Source organism: Anolis carolinensis, unplaced genomic scaffold (assembly GCF_035594765.1).
Source record: "Anolis carolinensis isolate JA03-04 unplaced genomic scaffold, rAnoCar3.1.pri scaffold_10, whole genome shotgun sequence".
NCBI lineage: Eukaryota > Metazoa > Chordata > Lepidosauria > Squamata > Dactyloidae > Anolis > Anolis carolinensis.
In genome coordinates, this window is record NW_026943821.1 from 2156514 (window position 1) to 2173458 (window position 16945).

Here is a 16945-nt window from a genome sequence, read left to right on the forward strand (position 1 = left end):
GAACATAATATACAAAGTGTAAGATAAAATACAGCAGACTCTACAAGAGGGAATTAAGGATCTCATTACAGAGTTCAATCAATAAGAGTGGAGTGTGATCAAATGCAGTAGTTGTGGCAACTAATAACTAACCGGAACTATTTATTCGAATGCACTTGTGATCTCGGCCATGAAAGCTTCGACAACAGAATAATAATAACAATAACAATAATAATAATAATAATAATAATAATAATAATAATAATAATAATAATAATAATACATCACACAGTCCTAGACACTTGGGAAGTGTTCGACTTGTGATTTTGTGATATGAAATCCAGCATGTCTATCTTGTTTGCTGTGTCATAATAATAATAATAATAATAATAATAATAATAATAATAATAATAATAATAATAATAATAAATCACACAGTCCTAGACACTTGGGAAGTGTTCGACTTGTGATTTTGTGATATGAAATCCAGCATGTCTATCTTGTTTGCTGTGTCAAATAATAATAATAATAATAATAATAATAATAATAATAATAATAATAATAATAATACATCACACAGTCCTAGACACTTGGGAAGTGTTCGACTTGTGATTTTGTGATATGAAATCCAGCATGTCTATCTTGTTTGCTGTGTCAAATAATAATAATAATAATAATAATAATAATAATAATAATACATCACACAGTCCTAGACACTTGGGAAGTGTTCGACTTGTGATTTTGTGATATGAAATCCAGCATGTCTATCTTGTTTTCTGTGTCATAATAATAATAATAATAATAATAATAATAATAATAATAATAATAATAATAATAATAATACATCACACAGTCCTAGACACTTGGGAAGTGTTCGACTTGTGATTTTGTGATATGAAATCCAGCATGTCTATCTTGTTTGCTGTGTCAAATAATAATAATAATAATAATAATAATAATAATAATAATAATAATACATCACACAGTCCTAGACACTTGGGAAGTGTTCGACTTGTGATTTTGTGATATGAAATCCAGCATGTCTATCTTGTTTGCTGTGTAATAATAATAATAATAATAATAATAATAATAATAATAATAATACATTCCACAGTCCTAGACACTTGGGAAGTGTTCGACTTGTGATTTTGTGATATGAAATCCAGCATATCTATCTTGTTTGCTGTGTCATATAATAATAATAGTAATAATAATAATAATAATAATAATAATAATAATAATAATAATAATAATACATCACACAGTCCTAGACACTTGGGAAGTGTTCGACTTGTGATTTTGTGATACGAAATCCAGCATATCTATCTTGTTTGTTGTGTCAGACTATGTCGTTGTGTCAACAACAACAACAATAATAATAATAATAAATGTTTTATTACCCACCTCTTCTGACAGCAAGAGGTAGGGTACAAAACATAAATTACATACCAAAAATACCTAGATAAAAACACACCATTATAAAAAAAAGAACATAAACCAAACACAGAGTACAAATTTAACATGTAGCAGCAGTGTAAATCAAACCCCATGATTGTAAGTGCTCAATGAAATGGAGTCCTGGGAGTTACAGTTTTTCAAGGGCCTCCTCCTCTTTTCCCATGTTTTTACATTAGAATCAATTAGGAAATGACATTTATAGCCCAGGAACAAAAAATATGGTGCATAGTGTTGTTGCTATTGTGTTATTTGTATCCCACTTTTTCCCTTTCTGAAGCAGCTACTCACCTCATGGGCATAAGCTTTTCCAATGCCGGATGTTGCACCGGTGACCACTTTAAAAAACAAGAAAAGGGTTATGCTTATAAATCTTTATTTTAATATTCAGATATTCCACTAAGTTTTGTCCCTTGTAAAAATAGGAAACAACGGGTGTATCGTTAAGGAAGATCATTAAGGACATCGTCTGCAAAGACTTAGAAAGAATTGCAATAATAATAATAATAATAATAATAATAATAATAATAATAATAATAAAGCTAATCTTCACATGACATGGATTGACTATAAAAAGGCCTTTGACTCACTCCCACACAGCTGGATCATCAAGTGCCTGGACGCCATCGGGATTTGTAAAAACGTTGGCACCTTCATTGAAAACATGATGGAGCACTGGAAAACTGAACTGTTTGTTGGAAATGAAAGCTATGGACTTGTCAACATCAGGAGAGGAATTTTCCAAGGAGACTCATTGTCCCCTCTGCTTTTCATTATTGCCATGATCCCTCTGTCAACAATCTTACAAAAAACAAATCTCGGATATCAAACATCTAAGAATTCTCACAAAATTGCACATCTGATGTACATGGATGACCTGAAGCTGTATGGGAAAACGGAAACTGAAATCCAGTCTCTGACCAACACTGTCCGAATTTTTAGCACTGATATCAGCATGGAGTTTGGTTTGGACAAATGTTCGACAGTGGCATTGAAGAAGGGAAAAATCATTGAAAGTGAGGGCATAAATATGCCCAATGGCCAAACAATAAAGTGTCACCAGCCAGAGGCCTATAAACACCTGGGCATATTACAGCTGGACAACATCAAGCATGAACATGTGAAAACTGTGGTCAGCAAAGAATACACACAAAGGGTCAGAAAAATTCTCAAAAGCAAGCTCAATGGAGGCAACACCATCAAGGCCATAAACACCTGGGCCATACCTGTCATAAGATATACTGCTGGTATTATAAATTGGACACAGGCGGAACTGGACAATTTGGACAGAAAAACAAGAAAACTCATGACCATTCATCATTCACTGCACCCTGACAGTGATGTTGACCGGCTATATCTGCCTAGAAGATCAGGGGGCAGAGGACTCTTACAAGTAAAACAAGCAGTCAAAGAAGAAGAACATGCCCTGGCAGAATATGGAAAGCAAAGTGAAGAACCTGCTTTGATTGAAGTCAAAAATCAGAAACTCCTCAAAGCACATCAGACAAAAAACCAGTACAAGAAAACCGCACTACAAACTAGAGCTGACAGCTGGCACAACAAAACCTTGCATGGAAAGTTCCTTGACAAAATTGAAGGAAAAGCTGATGCAGTCATGCCAGTGGTCACATGACCTTGGAGGTGTCTATGGACAACGCCGGCTCTTCGGCTTAGAAATGGAGATGAGCACCAACCCACAGAGTCAGACATGACAGGACTTAACGTCAAGGAGAAACCTTTACCTTTACCTAGAGTATCACATATCCAACATAAACGGGCTGGCAGAATGTTGGATAAGCGAATATCTTGGACAATAAGGAGGGATTAAGGAAAAGCCTATTAAACATCAAATTAGGTTATGGTTTTACAAATTAAGCACCAAAACCTCATGTTATACAACAAATTTGACAGAAAAAGTAGTTCAATGCGCAGTAATGTTATGTTGTAATTATTGTATTTACGAATTTAGCACCAAAATATCACAGATATATTGAAAACATTGACTACAAAAATGCGTTGGATAATCCAGAACCTTGGATAAGTGAGTCTTGGACAAGTAAGACTCTACTGTACTTGAAAAGTTTTAATTAGTTCTTCACCAGACTGGAACTGTTAGGACTTGTTGTTTCCGCATGAAGAAATTAGGCTTTGGGGGAAGATGCCAAACTTGACAAGAGAACGGAAAGTGGCTGAAATTTCAGGTTTTGCATGATGCGCCATGCACACCCACTCAACGGGTTGCACAAAGATTTCAGGAGATTGTGCAAAACCCTTGACACCATTTGGATGGCAATGTCTTTGTGCTCTGGAACAATGAGAGGTTTAGTGAGGGGAGACTTTGTAAAACTGCAACTCCCAGGATTCAATGGCATGGAACCATGGCACCCGAAGTGGGATCAAACTGCATTCATTCCACAGAGCAGATGCAGCCGAAACTTGCAACCTCGGGTTCTATTCCTGACATTTCAGGAGCTACGATATTTCTTATTTGGGGTGCATTTACATTGTTTCATACTACTACTAATAATAATATATAATATAGAAATAATAATTAAATATAAGGGAAGGCAGGTAGGTCTCATTTAAAGATTAAAATCAACAAGGGTGAGGAACATGGATAAAGTGCAGTAGTTGTGCCAAGGTACCGTATATACTGGAGTATAAGCCGACCCAAATATAAGCCGAGGCACCTAATTTTACCACCAAAAATTCTGGGAAAACATTGACTCCAGTATAAGCGGAGGGTGGTAAATTTCAGAAATAAAAATAGATACCAATAAAATTACATTACTGTATATACTCGAGTATAAGCCGACCCGAATATAAGCCGAGGCACCTAATTTTACCACCAAAAATTCTGGGAAAACATTGACTCCAGTATAAGCCGAGGGTGGTAAATTTCAGAAATAAAAATAGATACCAATAAAATTACATTACTGTATATACTCAAGTATAAGCCGACCGCAATATAAGCCGAGGCACCTAATTTTACCACCAAAAAAGCTGGGAAAACATTGACTCCAGTATAAACCGAGGGTGGTAAATTTCAGAAATAAAAATAGATACCAATAAAATTACATTACTGTATATACTTGAGTATAAGCCGACCCGAATATAAGCCGAGGCACCTAATTTTACCACCAAAAATTCTGGGAAAACATTGACTCCAGTATAAGCGGAGGGTGGTATATTTCAGAAATAAAAATAGATACCAATAAAATTACATTACTGTATATACTCGAGTATAAGCCGACCCGAATATAAGCCGAGGCACCTAATTTTACCACCAAAAATTCTGGGAAAACATTGACTCCAGTATAAGCCGAGGGTGGTAAATTTCAGAAATAAAAATAGATACCAATAAAATTACATTACTGTATATACTCAAGTATAAGCCGACCGCAATATAAGCCGAGGCACCTAATTTTACCACCAAAAAAGCTGGGAAAACATTGACTCCAGTATAAACCGAGGGTGGTAAATTTCAGAAATAAAAACAGATACCAATAAAATTACATTAATTGAGGCATCAGTAGGTTAAATGTTTTTGAATATTTACATCAAGCTCAAATTTAAGGTAAGATTGTCCAACTCTGACCAAATCATTAGTCTCATCTTCTTCAATGTCAATGTGCTTATGTATCCTTTTAGAGTAAAATAATACATGTAATAATAATAATAATAATAATAATAATAATAATAATAATAATAATAATAATAATAATCAATACAGGAAAATAATACATGTAATAATAAATAGAGTAAAATAATAAATGTAATAATAATAATAAGATCAGAGTGAAATAATAAAGGTAATAATTATAATAAAATAGAGTAAAATAAATGTAATAGTAGCAACAATAATAGAGAAAAATGATAAGTGTAATAATACCAATAAAGTATTAAAGGCTTTTTCAGTCTTTAAAAAAGGGCTGAAAAACTAGGCTTATACTCGAGTATATACAGTAATATAGAAATAATTGTGGAATGTGTGTGTATGTGTGTGTGTGTGTGTGTATATATATATATATATATATATACATACATACACACACACACACACATTCCACCTCCTTATGTCTCGAGATGGGGCATAAAATCGTTAAAATATATCATTGTCGTAATGAAATATATTGCATTAAAAAGCACATATTAAAACGGTGTTCAATAAAATGCACATATTAAATGCATGGAACAAAGAATGAATGCAGTTTCACTGCCATGGTTCAATACTATTGAAGAACCATGGAATCCTGGGAGTTGCAGTTTGCCTTATCTTGGTGCGTTCGCATTGTAGAACAAATAAACTGTCATGGGAGTTGTAGTTTGGCAAGGACCTTAGCTGCCTCAGCCAATCAGTACTGGCATGTCACCAAACTACAACTCACCAGATTGCATAGCATTGAGTTAAAATGCAGAATCAGACACCTCATTACATGCAATGGAATCCTGGGAGTTGTAGTTTGGCAAGGACTTTAGCTCCTTCTGCACAAGAGTGCAAGTGCATCACCAAACTACATCTTCCAGGATTCTAGAACACTGAGCCATGGCAGTTGAAATGCATGGTAGGGAAATCCTGGGAGTTGTAGTTTGGCAAGGACTTTAGCTCCTTCTGCACAAGAGTGCGAGTGCCTCACCAAACTACATCTTCCAGGATTCTAGAACACTGAGCCATGGCAGTTGAAATGCATGGTAGGGAAATCCTGGGAGTTGTAGTTTGGCAAGGACTTTAGCTCCTTCTGCACAAGAGTGCGAATGCCTCACCAAACTACATCTTCCAGGATTCTAGAACACTGAGCCATGGCAGTTGAAATGCATGGTAGGGAAATCCTGGGAGTTGTAGTTTGGCAAGGACTTTAGCTCCTTCTGCACAAGAGTGCGAGTGCCTCACCAAACTACATCTTCCAGGATTCTAGAACACTGAGCCATGGCAGTTAAAATGCATGGTAGGGAAATCCTGGGAGTTGTAGTTTGGCAAGGACTTTAGCTCCTTCTGCACAAGAGTGCGAGTGCCTCACCAAACTACATCTTCCAGGATTCTAGAACACTGAGCCATGGCAGTTAAAATGCATGGTAGGGAAATCCTGGGAGTTGTAGTTTGGCAAGGACTTTAGCTCCTCCTGCACAAGAGTGCGAGTGCCTCACCAAACTACATCTTCCAGGATTCTAGAACACTGAGCCATGGCAGTTGAAATGCATGGTAGGGAAATCCTGGGAGTTGTAGTTTGGCAAGGACTTTAGCTCCTTCTGCACAAGAGTGCGAATGCCTCACCAAACTACATCTTCCAGGATTCTAGAACACTGAGCCATGGCAGTTGAAATGCATGGTAGGGAAATCCTGGGAGTTGTAGTTTGGCAAGGACTTTAGCTCCTTCTGCACAAGAGTGCGAGTGCCTCACCAAACTACATCTTCCAGGATTCTAGAACACTGAGCCATGGCAGTTAAAATGCATGGTAGGGAAATCCTGGGAGTTGTAGTTTGGCAAGGACTTTAGCTCCTTCTGCACAAGAGTGCGAGTGCCTCACCAAACTACATCTTCCAGGATTCTAGAACACTGAGCCATGGCAGTTAAAATGCATGGTAGGGAAATCCTGGGAGTTGTAGTTTGGCAAGGACTTTAGCTCCTCCTGCACAAGAGTGCGAGTGCCTCACCAAACTACATCTTCCAGGATTCTAGAACACTGAGCCATGGCAGTTGAAATGCATGGTAGGGAAATCCCGGGAGTTGTAGTTTGGCAAGGACTTTAGCTCCTTCTGCACAAGAGTGCGAATGCCTCACCAAACTACATCTTCCAGGATTCTAGAACACTGAGCCATGGCAGTTGAAATGCATGGTAGGGAAATCCTGGGAGTTGTAGTTTGGCAAGGACTTTAGCTCCTTCTGCACAAGAGTGCGAATGCCTCACCAAACTACATCTTCCAGGATTCTAGAACACTGAGCCATGGCAGTTGAAATGCATGGTAGGGAAATCCTGGGAGTTGTAGTTTGGCAAGGACTTTAGCTCCTTCTGCACAAGAGTGCGAGTGCCTCACCAAACTACATCTTCCAGGATTCTAGAACACTGAGCCATGGCAGTTGAAATGCATGGTAGGGAAATCCTGGGAGTTGTAGTTTGGCAAGGACTTTAGCTCCTTCTGCACAAGAGTGCAAGTGCATCACCAAACTACATCTTCCAGGATTCTAGAACACTGAGCCATGGCAGTTAAAATGCATGGTAGGGAAATCCTGGGAGTTGTAGTTTGGCAAGGACTTTAGCTCCTTCTGCACAAGAGTGCGAATGCCTCACCAAACTACATCTTCCAGGATTCTAGAACACTGAGCCATGGCAGTTGAAATGCATGGTAGGGAAATCCTGGGAGTTGTAGTTTGGCAAGGACTTTAGCTCCTCCTGCACAAGAGTGCGAGTGCCTCACCAAACTACATCTTCCAGGATTCTAGAACACTGAGCCATGGCAGTTGAAATGCATGGTAGGGAAATCCTGGGAGTTGTAGTTTGGCAAGGACTTTAGCTCCTTCTGCACAAGAGTGCAAGTGCATCACCAAACTACATCTTCCAGGATTCTAGAACACTGAGCCATGGCAGTTAAAATGCATGGTAGGGAAATCCTGGGAGTTGTAGTTTGGCAAGGACTTTAGCTCCTTCTGCACAAGAGTGCGAGTGCCTCACCAAACTACATCTTCCAGGATTCTAGAACACTGAGCCATGGCAGTTAAAATGCATGGTAGGGAAATCCTGGGAGTTGTAGTTTGGCAAGGACTTTAGCTCCTTCTGCACAAGAGTGCAAGTGCCTCACCAAACTACATCTTCCAGGATTCTAGAACACTGAGCCATGGCAGTTGAAATGCATGGTAGGGAAATCCTGGGAGTTGTAGTTTGGCAAGGACTTTAGCTCCTTCTGCACAAGAGTGCGAGTGCATCACCAAACTACATCTTCCAGGATTCTAGAACACTGAGCCATGGCAGTTGAAATGCATGGTAGGGAAATCCTGGGAGTTGTAGTTTGGCAAGGACTTTAGCTCCTTCTGCACAAGAGTGCGAATGCCTCACCAAACTACATCTTCCAGGATTCTAGAACACTGAGCCATGGCAGTTGAAATGCATGGTAGGGAAATCCTGGGAGTTGTAGTTTGGCAAGGACTTTAGCTCCTTCTGCACAAGAGTGCAAGTGCCTCACCAAACTACATCTTCCAGGATTCTAGAACACTGAGCCATGGCAGTTGAAATGCATGGTAGGGAAATCCTGGGAGTTGTAGTTTGGCAAGGACTTTAGCTCCTTCTGCACAAGAGTGCGAATGCCTCACCAAACTACATCTTCCAGGATTCTAGAACACTGAGCCATGGCAGTTAAAATGCATGGTAGGGAAATCCTGGGAGTTGTAGTTTGGCAAGGACTTTAGCTCCTCCTGCACAAGAGTGCGAGTGCCTCACCAAACTACATCTTCCAGGATTCTAGAACACTGAGCCATGGCAGTTGAAATGCATGGTAGGGAAATCCTGGGAGTTGTAGTTTGGCAAGGACTTTAGCTCCTTCTGCACAAGAGTGCGAATGCCTCACCAAACTACATCTTCCAGGATTCTAGAACACTGAGCCATGGCAGTTAAAATGCATGGTAGGGAAATCCTGGGAGTTGTAGTTTGGCAAGGACTTTAGCTCCTCCTGCACAAGAGTGCGAGTGCCTCACCAAACTACATCTTCCAGGATTCTAGAACACTGAGCCATGGCAGTTAAAATGCATGGTAGGGAAATCCTGGGAGTTGTAGTTTGGCAAGGACTTTAGCTCCTTCTGCACAAGAGTGCGAATGCCTCACCAAACTACATCTTCCAGGATTCTAGAACACTGAGCCATGGCAGTTGAAATGCATGGTAGGGAAATCCTGGGAGTTGTAGTTTGGCAAGGACTTTAGCTCCTCCTGCACAAGAGTGCGAGTGCCTCACCAAACTACATCTTCCAGGATTCTAGAACACTGAGCCATGGCAGTTGAAATGCATGGTAGGGAAATCCTGGGAGTTGTAGTTTGGCAAGGACTTTAGCTCCTTCTGCACAAGAGTGCGAGTGCCTCACCAAACTACATCTTCCAGGATTCTAGAACACTGAGCCATGGCAGTTAAAATGCATGGTAGGGAAATCCTGGGAGTTGTAGTTTGGCAAGGACTTTAGCTCCTTCTGCACAAGAGTGCAAGTGCCTCACCAAACTACATCTTCCAGGATTCTAGAACACTGAGCCATGGCAGTTGAAATGCATGGTAGGGAAATCCTGGGAGTTGTAGTTTGGCAAGGACTTTAGCTCCTTCTGCACAAGAGTGCGAGTGCATCACCAAACTACATCTTCCAGGATTCTAGAACACTGAGCCATGGCAGTTGAAATGCATGGTAGGGAAATCCTGGGAGTTGTAGTTTGGCAAGGACTTTAGCTCCTTCTGCACAAGAGTGCGAATGCCTCACCAAACTACATCTTCCAGGATTCTAGAACACTGAGCCATGGCAGTTGAAATGCATGGTAGGGAAATCCTGGGAGTTGTAGTTTGGCAAGGACTTTAGCTCCTTCTGCACAAGAGTGCAAGTGCCTCACCAAACTACATCTTCCAGGATTCTAGAACACTGAGCCATGGCAGTTGAAATGCATGGTAGGGAAATCCTGGGAGTTGTAGTTTGGCAAGGACTTTAGCTCCTTCTGCACAAGAGTGCGAATGCCTCACCAAACTACATCTTCCAGGATTCTAGAACACTGAGCCATGGCAGTTGAAATGCATGGTAGGGAAATCCTGGGAGTTGTAGTTTGGCAAGGACTTTAGCTCCTTCTGCACAAGAGTGCGAATGCCTCACCAAACTACATCTTCCAGGATTCTAGAACACTGAGCCATGGCAGTTGAAATGCATGGTAGGGAAATCCTGGGAGTTGTAGTTTGGCAAGGACTTTAGCTCCTTCTGCACAAGAGTGCGAATGCCTCACCAAACTACATCTTCCAGGATTCTAGAACACTGAGCCATGGCAGTTGAAATGCATGGTAGGGAAATCCTGGGAGTTGTAGTTTGGCAAGGACTTTAGCTCCTTCTGCACAAGAGTGCGAATGCCTCACCAAACTACATCTTCCAGGATTCTAGAACACTGAGCCATGGCAGTTGAAATGCATGGTAGGGAAATCCTGGGAGTTGTAGTTTGGCAAGGACTTTAGCTCCTTCTGCACAAGAGTGCAAGTGCATCACCAAACTACATCTTCCAGGATTCTAGAACACTGAGCCATGGCAGTTAAAATGCATGGTAGGGAAATCCTGGGAGTTGTAGTTTGGCAAGGACTTTAGCTCCTTCTGCACAAGAGTGCAAGTGCCTCACCAAACTACATCTTCCAGGATTCTAGAACACTGAGCCATGGCAGTTGAAATGCATGGTAGGGAAATCCTGGGAGTTGTAGTTTGGCAAGGACTTTAGCTCCTTCTGCACAAGAGTGCGAGTGCCTCACCAAACTACATCTTCCAGGATTCTAGAACACTGAGCCATGGCAGTTGAAATGCATGGTAGGGAAATCCTGGGAGTTGTAGTTTGGCAAGGACTTTAGCTCCTTCTGCACAAGAGTGCGAATGCCTCACCAAACTACATCTTCCAGGATTCTAGAACACTGAGCCATGGCAGTTAAAATGCATGGTAGGGAAATCCCGGGAGTTGTAGTTTGGCAAGGACTTTAGCTCCTTCTGCACAAGAGTGCAAGTGCATCACCAAACTACATCTTCCAGGATTCTAGAACACTGAGCCATGGCAGTTAAAATGCATGGTAGGGAAATCCCGGGAGTTGTAGTTTGGCAAGGACTTTAGCTCCTTCTGCACAAGAGTGCGAATGCCTCACCAAACTACATCTTCCAGGATTCTAGAACACTGAGCCATGGCAGTTAAAATGCATGGTAGGGAAATCCTGGGAGTTGTAGTTTGGCAAGGACTTTAGCTCCTCCTGCACAAGAGTGCAAGTGCCTCACCAAACTACATCTTCCAGGATTCTAGAACACTGAGCCATGGCAGTTAAAATGCATGGTAGGGAAATCCTGGGAGTTGTAGTTTGGCAAGGACTTTAGCTCCTCCTGCACAAGAGTGCAAGTGCCTCACCAAACTACATCTTCCAGGATTCTAGAACACTGAGCCATGGCAGTTGAAATGCATGGTAGGGAAATCCTGGGAGTTGTAGTTTGGCAAGGACTTTAGCTCCTCCTGCACAAGAGTGCAAGTGCCTCACCAAACTACATCTTCCAGGATTCTAGAACACTGAGCCATGGCAGTTAAAATGCATGGTAGGGAAATCCTGGGAGTTGTAGTTTGGCAAGGACTTTAGCTCCTCCTGCACAAGAGTGCAAGTGCCTCACCAAACTACATCTTCCAGGATTCTAGAACACTGAGCCATGGCAGTTGAAATGCATGGTAGGGAAATCCTGGGAGTTGTAGTTTGGCAAGGACTTTAGCTCCTCCTGCACAAGAGTGCAAGTGCCTCACCAAACTACATCTTCCAGGATTCTAGAACACTGAGCCATGGCAGTTAAAATGCATGGTAGGGAAATCCTGGGAGTTGTAGTTTGGCAAGGACTTTAGCTCCTTCTGCACAAGAGTGCGAATGCCTCACCAAACTACATCTTCCAGGATTCTAGAACACTGAGCCATGGCAGTTAAAATGCATGGTAGGGAAATCCTGGGAGTTGTAGTTTGGCAAGGACTTTAGCTCCTTCTGCACAAGAGTGCGAATGCCTCACCGAACTACATCTTCCAGGATTCTAGAACACTGAGCCATGGCAGTTAAAATGCATGGTAGGGAAATCCTGGGAGTTGTAGTTTGGCAAGGACTTTAGCTCCTTCTGCACAAGAGTGCGAGTGCCTCACCGAACTACATCTTCCAGGATTCTAGAACACTGAGCCATGGCAGTTAAAATGCATGGTAGGGAAATCCTGGGAGTTGTAGTTTGGCAAGGACTTTAGCTCCTTCTGCACAAGAGTGCGAATGCCTCACCAAACTACATCTTCCAGGATTCTAGAACACTGAGCCATGGCAGTTAAAATGCATGGTAGGGAAATCCTGGGAGTTGTAGTTTGGCAAGGACTTTAGCTCCTTCTGCACAAGAGTGCGAATGCCTCACCAAACTACATCTTCCAGGATTCTAGAACACTGAGCCATGGCAGTTAAAATGCATGGTAGGGAAATCCTGGGAGTTGTAGTTTGGCAAGGACTTTAGCTCCTTCTGCACAAGAGTGCGAATGCCTCACCAAACTACATCTTCCAGGATTCTAGAACACTGAGCCATGGCAGTTGAAATGCATGGTAGGGAAATCCTGGGAGTTGTAGTTTGGCAAGGACTTTAGCTCCTTCTGCACAAGAGTGCGAGTGCCTCACCGAACTACATCTTCCAGGATTCTAGAACACTGAGCCATGGCAGTTAAAATGCATGGTAGGGAAATCCTGGGAGTTGTAGTTTGGCAAGGACTTTAGCTCCTTCTGCACAAGAGTGCGAATGCCTCACCAAACTACATCTTCCAGGATTCTAGAACACTGAGCCATGGCAGTTAAAATGCATGGTAGGGAAATCCTGGGAGTTGTAGTTTGGCAAGGACTTTAGCTCCTTCTGCACAAGAGTGCGAGTGCCTCACCAAACTACATCTTCCAGGATTCTAGAACACTGAGCCATGGCAGTTAAAATGCATGGTAGGGAAATCCTGGGAGTTGTAGTTTGGCAAGGACTTTAGCTCCTTCTGCACAAGAGTGCAGGTGCCTCACCAAACTACATCTTCCAGGATTCTAGAACACTGAGCCATGGCAGTTAAAATGCATGGTAGGGAAATCCTGGGAGTTGTAGTTTGGCAAGGACTTTAGCTCCTTCTGCACAAGAGTGCGAATGCCTCACCAAACTACATCTTCCAGGATTCTAGAACATTGAGCCATGGCAGTTGAAATGCATGGTAGGGAAATCCTGGGAGTTGTAGTTTGGCAAGGACTTTAGCTCCTTCTGCACAAGAGTGCGAATGCCTCACCAAACTACATCTTCCAGGATTCTAGAACATTGAGCCATGGCAGTTGAAATGCATGGTAGGGAAATCCTGGGAGTTGTAGTTTGGCAAGGACTTTAGCTCCTTCTGCACAAGAGTGCGAGTGCCTCACCAAACTACATCTTCCAGGATTCTAGAACACTGAGCCATGGCAGTTAAAATGCATGGTAGGGAAATCCTGGGAGTTGTAGTTTGGCAAGGACTTTAGCTCCTTCTGCACAAGAGTGCGAGTGCCTCACCAAACTACATCTTCCAGGATTCTAGAACACTGAGCCATGGCAGTTGAAATGCATGGTAGGGAAATCCTGGGAGTTGTAGTTTGGCAAGGACTTTAGCTCCTTCTGCACAAGAGTGCGAGTGCCTCACCAAACTACATCTTCCAGGATTCTAGAACACTGAGCCATGGCAGTTGAAATGCATGGTAGGGAAATCCTGGGAGTTGTAGTTTGGCAAGGACTTTAGCTCCTTCTGCACAAGAGTGCGAGTGCCTCACCAAACTACATCTTCCAGGATTCTAGAACACTGAGCCATGGCAGTTGAAATGCATGGTAGGGAAATCCTGGGAGTTGTAGTTTGGCAAGGACTTTAGCTCCTTCTGCACAAGAGTGCGAGTGCCTCACCAAACTACATCTTCCAGGATTCTAGAACACTGAGCCATGGCAGTTAAAATGCATGGTAGGGAAATCCTGGGAGTTGTAGTTTGGCAAGGACTTTAGCTCCTTCTGCACAAGAGTGCGAGTGCCTCACCAAACTACATCTTCCAGGATTCTAGAACACTGAGCCATGGCAGTTAAAATGCATGGTAGGGAAATCCTGGGAGTTGTAGTTTGGCAAGGACTTTAGCTCCTTCTGCACAAGAGTGCGAGTGCCTCACCAAACTACATCTTCCAGGATTCTAGAACATTGAGCCATGGCAGTTAAAATGCATGGTAGGGAAATCCTGGGAGTTGTAGTTTGGCAAGGACTTTAGCTCCTTCTGCACAAGAGTGCGAGTGCCTCACCAAACTACATCTTCCAGGATTCTAGAACACTGAGCCATGGCAGTTGAAATGCATGGTAGGGAAATCCTGGGAGTTGTAGTTTGGCAAGGACTTTAGCTCCTTCTGCACAAGAGTGCAGGTGCCTCACCAAACTACATCTTCCAGGATTCTAGAACATTGAGCCATGGCAGTTAAAATGCATGGTAGGGAAATCCTGGGAGTTGTAGTTTGGCAAGGACTTTAGCTCCTTCTGCACAAGAGTGCGAGTGCCTCACCAAACTACATCTTCCAGGATTCTAGAACACTGAGCCATGGCAGTTGAAATGCATGGTAGGGAAATCCTGGGAGTTGTAGTTTGGCAAGGACTTTAGCTCCTTCTGCACAAGAGTGCAGGTGCCTCACCAAACTACATCTTCCAGGATTCTAGAACATTGAGCCATGGCAGTTAAAATGCATGGTAGGGAAATCCTGGGAGTTGTAGTTTGGCAAGGACTTTAGCTCCTTCTGCACAAGAGTGCGAGTGCCTCACCAAACTACATCTTCCAGGATTCTAGAACACTGAGCCATGGCAGTTGAAATGCATGGTAGGGAAATCCTGGGAGTTGTAGTTTGGCAAGGACTTTAGCTCCTTCTGCACAAGAGTGCGAATGCCTCACCAAACTACATCTTCCAGGATTCTAGAACATTGAGCCATGGCAGTTGAAATGCATGGTAGGGAAATCCTGGGAGTTGTAGTTTGGCAAGGACTTTAGCTCCTTCTGCACAAGAGTGCGAATGCCTCACCAAACTACATCTTCCAGGATTCTAGAACACTGAGCCATGGCAGTTGAAATGCATGGTAGGGAAATCCTGGGAGTTGTAGTTTGGCAAGGACTTTAGCTCCTTCTGCACAAGAGTGCAGGTGCCTCACCAAACTACATCTTCCAGGATTCTAGAACATTGAGCCATGGCAGTTAAAATGCATGGTAGGGAAATCCTGGGAGTTGTAGTTTGGCAAGGACTTTAGCTCCTTCTGCACAAGAGTGCGAGTGCCTCACCAAACTACATCTTCCAGGATTCTAGAACACTGAGCCATGGCAGTTAAAATGCATGGTAGGGAAATCCTGGGAGTTGTAGTTTGGCAAGGACTTTAGCTCCTTCTGCACAAGAGTGCGAGTGCCTCACCAAACTACATCTTCCAGGATTCTAGAACATTGAGCCATGGCAGTTAAAATGCATGGTAGGGAAATCCTGGGAGTTGTAGTTTGGCAAGGACTTTAGCTCCTTCTGCACAAGAGTGCGAGTGCCTCACCAAACTACATCTTCCAGGATTCTAGAACACTGAGCCATGGCAGTTAAAATGCATGGTAGGGAAATCCTGGGAGTTGTAGTTTGGCAAGGACTTTAGCTCCTTCTGCACAAGAGTGCGAGTGCCTCACCAAACTACATCTTCCAGGATTCTAGAACACTGAGCCATGGCAGTTAAAATGCATGGTAGGGAAATCCTGGGAGTTGTAGTTTGGCAAGGACTTTAGCTCCTTCTGCACAAGAGTGCGAGTGCATCACCAAACTACATCTTCCAGGATTCTAGAACACTGAGCCATGGCAGTTAAAATGCATGGTAGGGAAATCCTGGGAGTTGTAGTTTGGCAAGGACTTTAGCTCCTTCTGCACAAGAGTGTAGGTGCCTCACCAAACTACATCTGTCGGGGGTGCTTTGAATGCGATTTCCTGCTTCTTAGCAGGGGGTTGGACTGGATGGCCCATGTGGTCTCTTCCAACTCTACTATTCTATGATTCTATGATTCTATGAGATAGGATCATGGCCATACGTATTAAAGAAAATAAAATGTGCATGTTATGTGAAGTTTTGTAAAACATACATTCAAGTGGAAATAGTATACAGAGTATGTATGTTGTAAAAAATTAATATAAAGCTTAGAATCCATTTGTTTGTCTGCTTTAAAATTCACAGAGCAGTGTGGAAGTTGGATGAGAAAAGGTTATGACAGTACGGACTAGAATCAGAATGATTGAAGTATCACTATCTGAAACTATGGGCCCATCTACACTGCCAAATAAACTGTATTAAATTGCAGTGTAAATGGGACCCATGTCATTTCATAAATGAAATCCAACATTTCACAGATTGAAACATGTAGCCAAGAAACATCAGAGTGTAGTCAAGATTGCCAAAAATATTAATGAGGAAGAACAGATAAGCTAAGAGAGGTTGCTTTCGTCTGAACCTACTGGGCAGTTTGTTTTTGCCTGAAGCTACTGGGAAAGGCAGAAGTTTGCTCTCTCATTTCATTTCCTTCTTGCTGAACTTACTGAATGCAAACTACTTTTGCATTTTGAATTCAGCTTGCAGCCACTGAAATCAGCTCAGGACAAAAGAGAACAGGTAGAAGCCACGGAACAATGGCTTCAAACAACAGGAAAGGAGATTCCACCTGAACATCAGGAAGAACTTCCTCACTGTGAGAAGGGCTGTTCACCAGTGGAACTCTCTCCCCGGGGCCGTGGTGGAG

The 16945-nt window shown here is 42.3% G+C and overlaps 1 long non-coding RNA gene across 1 annotated transcript in view; it reads right to left on the bottom strand.

Annotated features, from left to right (window-relative positions):
* LOC100565668 (very-long-chain 3-oxoacyl-CoA reductase-B) overlaps nucleotides 1-16945 on the bottom strand; it is a 41724-nt gene that overhangs the window by 20481 nt on the left and 4298 nt on the right. The window contains exon 2 of the long non-coding RNA XR_010000782.1: nucleotides 1726-1772. This is a non-coding gene — a long non-coding RNA (very-long-chain 3-oxoacyl-CoA reductase-B). The remainder of the gene's footprint in view (nucleotides 1-1725; nucleotides 1773-16945) is intronic.